We start from the raw sequence: 6,000 nt of genomic DNA, 5'->3' as shown, positions 1-6,000 counted from the left end.
AAGGGAAGAGGCCCTGAGTCACCCAGGTACATAGCACCTGGGTGGGAGTGGACGAGGAAGACTTGCTAGGCAGAGCTCAGGGCCGGAGGGATTGTACCAAGAAGCTGACTTCCTCTACGCCAATGACTCACTGAGAGCCCAGGGGTGGTGTGCAAAGCATCACAGCCTTTCCCACTTAGAGACACATTGTCCCTCCCTTCTCTGTTGGGTTACATTCCTCTGCCCAAAGATCACTTATTTACTGAGTTGAGTTCCAGGAAAAAAAAAAAAAAAATCTCAACTGGATTCCTTCAAGTCCCAGTTCAAGAGGGTCTGCCATCTTGGTGATGACCAGGCACAACATTTTTAAAAATTTATGCAGGGGATTATTTGTGCATGTTTGTGTCTGTGTGTGTGTGTGTGTGTGTATGTGTCTGTGTGCATGCGTGCGTGTGCACCGGGGATCGAACTCAGATGCTTTACCACTGAGCCACATCCCCAGCCCTTTCCATTTTTATTTATTTTTTTGCTCAGTTGCCGAGGCTGGCCTCGAACTTGCGATCCTCCTACCTAAGGCTCCCAAATCACTGGGATTAAAGGTTGTACCAGCATTCCTGGTTCCTTTGATGAATATCACCCACCATGAAAATGGGCTTTGCTCTCCTCCTCTTTCACTTGCTCATCTGATACAGAAGCCAGAAGACAAACTTCCAAGGGAATCACACTAGCTGTGCTCCTAACTGGACGGATGACCTTGGACCAGTCAGTTCACCTCCTTGAGCATCAGGAAGTGACCAAGATAACTCTTACTGCATCAGAAAGTGACAGTAAACAAGCAAATTAAGACACAGAAGGTACTAAACATAGTGCCTGGTAAGGGATAAGCCCTCAGTAAATACTCTAAGTAAATACACTAAGTTGCTTAAGGACTTGCTAAATTGCTGAGGCTGGTCTCGAATTTGTGATCCTTCTGCAACAGCCTCCCGGGTTGCCAGGATTACAGGTGTGCACCACCGCACCCAACTCTACGGGGAATTTTTGACAAGAGCCTTTGAACCACCCACGATATTTTGGGGGATCATAATGAAAAGGAAGGAACCTAATAGATGCTGGGGACCTTTAAATTTGTACCTTAATCTAATGCTCATGATGACTCTTTAAAGGAAGTTCTACCACGCCTATTTTCCAAGAAATCAATGAACTTGCCCCTCATGTCATAACTGATGAGAGGTGGAACCAGGATTTAGATTCACATTATTCCTGAACCTAAAGCTCCTATTTTTCACTCCACATGGACCTTTAAGCCTATCTGAATTCGCAGAAAAGAAAGGTCTCTGCTTCTAAAGGAAACTCTCCTAAAGGGCTTCAGGGGAGAGACAGGCTCTGACACAGGCCTTAGGACAGAGACTAATTGAAGATGCTAAACAGGAAAGCAAGGATAATATAGGAGGAAGGGGAAGAATTATAGTAAGTCCAGATGTGAGAAATACAATGTGGGTCAGGCCTTGCTGTGCATAGCCAGGGAACAGTGGGGGACACGCTACTGGGTTGTTTTGTTTTGTTTTTTTGTATCAGGGATTGAACCCAAGGGCACCGAGCCACTGAGCCACATCCCCAGCCCTTTTCATTTTAAATTCTGAGACAGGGTCTCACTAGGTAGCTTACAGCTTCACTAAGTTGCTGAAGCTGGCTTCAAACCTGCCATCCTCCTGCCTCAGCCCCCCGGAGCCACTGGGATTACAGGCGTGAGCCACCGCCCGGCACTACGGGGCCTTTGAACGGCAGCCTAAGGAGTTTGAACTTCATCATATAGATGGAAAGAGTAATCGGAACAATTTAAGGTCAGAAACTTGACAGACAGCATTTTCAGAAAGATGACTTTGACAGGTTAGGCAAGATGGCTTGGGGAAGTGGTTCTTCACTTTGGCAACTCCTGAGAATTACCTGGAAGGCTTCTTTTTTAACACTTCATTTTGAAATGATTTCAGCCTTTCAAAAATGTTTCGAAAAAATAGAGTCCTCATAGACTACCCTTCACTCAGCTTCCCCAGATATTAATGTTTTCCATAGCCACAACACCGTCATCAAAATCAATACCTTATCACTGATACCATACAGGGCACTAACCCACAGAGCTTATTCAAACTCCGTCTACCCTCCTTCCCACTCAGGTGTTCATCCCTGGATGAGGATTCCAACCTAGGATCACACATTGAGTTCAACTGTTTTGTCTTCTAAGTCTTCTTTAATCTGGGGAAATGCCTCAGAATTTCTTCTGTCTTCATGATCTTAACATTTATTTTATTTATTTATTTATTTATTTTTTGGTACCCAGGATTGAACCTGGGTACCAACAGGGTCCTTGGGACCTCACTGCTGAGGCTGGTTTTGAACTCGCAATCCTCCTGCCTCAGCCTCCTGAGCCGCTGGGATTATAGGTGTATACCACCGCGCCCAACAGATTTTAACATTTATAAAGAGTACTGACCAGACCGGGTGCAGTGGTGCATCCCTGTAATCCCAGCAGCTCGGGAGGCTGAGGCAGAAGGATCGAGAGTTCAAAGTCAATCTCAGCAATGGTGAGGCACTAAGCAACTCAGTAAGACCCTGTCTCTAAATAAAATGCAAAGTAGGGCTGGGGATGTGACTTAGTGACCAAGTGCCCCTAAATTCAATCCCCAGTGCTAAAAGAAAAAAAAAAAAGTACTAAGTACTGAGCAGTTATTTTGTCAAATGACCCTAGATGAGGGCTTGCCTAATATTTCCTCATGATTAAATTCAGGTGAGGCACCTTGGACAGGAATACCACAGATGTGATGCCGTGCCTTCTCGGTCTACCGTATCAGGAGGCCCATGACGTCACTCTCCCTCTCATTAGGTGTCATGTTAACTTGAGCACCTGGCTCAGCAGTTTCTACAATGTAAAGTGACTCTTTTACTTGAAAGCATTCTTAAACTACCAAGCCTAGGCCACACCAGAGATCAAACAAACCACATGGCCTCGGGGTCAGCCACAGGCATTGCCAGGTGCTAAAATGCCCCACAGGTGATTCTAACCAGCATTCAGGGTGGGAAACCGAGGGCGAAAATTAGAATCCTGGAAATCAGCAACCATGCCTTTTCTTGGGGCTTTCTTTTTCAAAGGGCATCCAGTTCCAGGCACAGATAAATATATGTGGACTTTGGCATGGACCCACAGTAGGAAAAAGGGAAGGCCCCAAATCCCCTGATTGGGAAAGTCACGGGAGAGCAGAGGGCTGTCCCATCAAAGAGGAGGCAGCAGGAGAGTCCACCGGCTCCACCACTTCCCTTCTCCCCAGACCTCAGAGAAACCTTTGCTGTTCTCAAAGTACACACCGTATAATTTTACTATCATAAGCCTGACGTGAGCGCCCAACTGCCACCAACAGGAAGGGAATCATATATCTTGATATAAACATCCAACCACACATGCAAAAGATGGACGTTTCCGGGTAGGGTGAAATGAGCAATCCACAGAATCCAGGTCAGCGGTACGTGACCCCCGGAAACAACCCGTCCCCTTCACTTGGTCTTTTGCCCTTAATCTCTTCTGAAGAGGGTATGGACCCTGTTGGAAATTGATGAAACAGGAAGGTGTGCACATCTCATGTCCTCAGGCTATTGAAGCAAGAAGCTAGGGGCCTCAACTTCCTCCGCCCCTCCTGTGGGGGCACCGTCTGATGACATGTCAAAAGAAACACCAATTTCACCCAAATTCACAGGGAGGAGAGCTATCCCTAAGGCGTCCACATGACTACCAGGCTCTGGCACTGCCTACTTCCGGAGGAACTGCTGCCAGGCTATAATTGGAAAAGAAGAAAAGAGAGCTCTTCCCACTCAGAGGGGTTTGGTTTTGTTGCTTGTGTTTGCTGCAGTACTGGAGATTGAACCCAGGGGTGCTTTACCACTGAGTCACATCCCCAGCCCTTTTCATTTTTTATTTTGAGACAGGGTCTTGCCAACTTATTTAGGGCCTCGAGAAGTTGCCCAGGCTAGCCTTGAACTTGTGATCCTCCTGCCTCAGCCTCCTGAGTAGCTGGGATCATAGGAGTTTGCCACAAAGCCCAGCCAGAAACTACTTAAAAAAAAAAAGTTCATGACACTTGAATACCATGTGTGAGGCCCTAAGTTCCACCTCCAGTACAATAATAATAAGAAGAATAAGAATAATTAACTTAATTATCCCTCAATTATTACACAGCCAATATCCTTCAAGTGAGGACATTGGGAGACTCTCCTATGGGGTCTCATTGATAGAGACTGACACATAATTAAATGCTAATACATGAGTGAAATAATTCATGTCAAGTGGGATCCACTGGGTCAGGAATGGCTCCCAAAGGTTTCATGAAAGAGGCCGGATTCAGGTTACGCCTTCCAATGGTTAAGCCTTAGAAAAGCAGAGACCAGAAGAGACATAAGCAAAGGGAACCAGGTGTCAGGCACGTTGTGGATGCTGGTTCTGAAGGGAATCTCAGAAATGAGACTGGCGGCGGGGGGGGGGGAGCTGGGGTGTGGCTCAGTGGTAGAGCACTTGCCTAGCACACATGAGGCACTGGGTTCAATCCTCAGCACCACATGAAAAAATAAAAATAAATAAAATAAAGTTTAAAAAAATGAGAGTGGGGGGCTGCGGTTATGGCTGAGCGGTAGAGTGCTTGCCTAGCATGTGAGAGGCCCTGGGTTCAATCTTCAGCACCACATAAAAACAAATAAACAAAATAAAGGTATTATGTCCAACTACAACTAAAAAAATAAATAAATATTAAAAAAATGAGAGTGGGTTTGCATGTTATTTCATGTATTCGTTTCAACCTCCGTAGGGGGTTATTTCAGAAGAGGATGTTAATCCTCAGAAAGGTGAAGTAACTTGTCACCATTAGTGGAAGATCTGGAATTTGAAACTAGGAATGTCTAACACCAGAGTCCTTGCCATGGTCACCACTACTGAGGGGAAAATGAACACAATGTATTTAGAAAACAGGAAGAAGCAGGGATAGCTATCACAGAACCACACAGTTAAGAAACTGGCAAGGGCCAGGCGTGGGGGTGCTGGCCTGTAACCCCAGCACCCTGGGAGGCTAAGGCAGGAGGATTTCAAGTTCCAGGCCAGCCTGAGCAACAGAGAGAAACCCTGTCTCAAAAAATTAAAAGGTCTGAGGGTGTCGCTCAGTGGTAGAGCACCCCTGGGTCCGATCGCCAGTACCAAAAACAAAATAAAATAAAAATAGGGAAGTTAGTAAGTTTGCTAAAATGAGACCGACCGCATGTCATAAGGTCATGGAAACCATACAGAGACGTTTGAACTTGATCTTGTAATTGATTTCAGAAGAGCCATTGAAAAATCTGAGTAAGGGAGTAACCAAAAGGACACCTTGAGCAAAGACGAATGGGGGTGGTTAATATGGGAGTTTTGAGTTCCTCAACTAAGAAGGTGGCACTAACAGGAAAGGGGGCCTCAGGATGTAGGGAGTGTTCGCTGGACTAAGCAGCTCGGGGCTTAAGTGCAAGAAGGTGAGTTTACATTCTCTCTCCAGTCTTTCTTCTCTCCATCTATAAATTAAGTGCAGTGAGAATTAATCAAACGACTTCCAAAGCTTTACTTTTCAAAGTGTGGTCCTCCAGCCAGCAGCAATGGCATGATCCAGAAGCATTTTAGAAATGCAGAACCTCAGCCTGAGAGCATGGTGGCATGTATCTCTTGTCCGAGCTATTCAGGAGGCTGAGGCAGGAAGATCCTTTGAGCCCCTGGGTTTGGGGCCAGCCTGGTAAACAGAGCAACACCCCATCTCTATTACAAAAAAAGAAAGAAAGAAAATCAGAATCTGCATTTAAATGATCCAAAATCACGTTGAAGTTTGAAAAGCACTTCTCTAAACTGACTTCCAATCCCAAAATGAAACTATTTCACACTCACCTCAATTCTGTCACTTCACAGGAGGGGGAGGGGGCCTGTTCAGCCTTCTTTGTACCCTTTGTACCCTGATCCTAACAGCCTCT

General features: G+C 45.7%; 1 long non-coding RNA gene across 1 annotated transcript in view; it reads right to left on the bottom strand.

Annotated features, from left to right (window-relative positions):
* Nucleotides 1–5,296: 5,296 nt before the first annotated feature.
* Nucleotides 5,297–6,000, bottom strand: part of LOC117794932 (uncharacterized) — a 45,542-nt gene continuing 44,838 nt past the window's right edge. Inside the window, exon 2 of the long non-coding RNA XR_011705304.1 lies at nucleotides 5,297–5,791. This is a non-coding gene — a long non-coding RNA (uncharacterized lncRNA). The remainder of the gene's footprint in view (nucleotides 5,792–6,000) is intronic.

Source organism: Marmota flaviventris, chromosome 18 (assembly GCF_047511675.1).
Source record: "Marmota flaviventris isolate mMarFla1 chromosome 18, mMarFla1.hap1, whole genome shotgun sequence".
Classification (NCBI taxonomy): domain Eukaryota; kingdom Metazoa; phylum Chordata; class Mammalia; order Rodentia; family Sciuridae; genus Marmota; species Marmota flaviventris.
The sequence above is the reverse complement of the archived record's forward strand: the minus strand, read 5'-3'. Positions and strand labels throughout refer to the sequence as shown.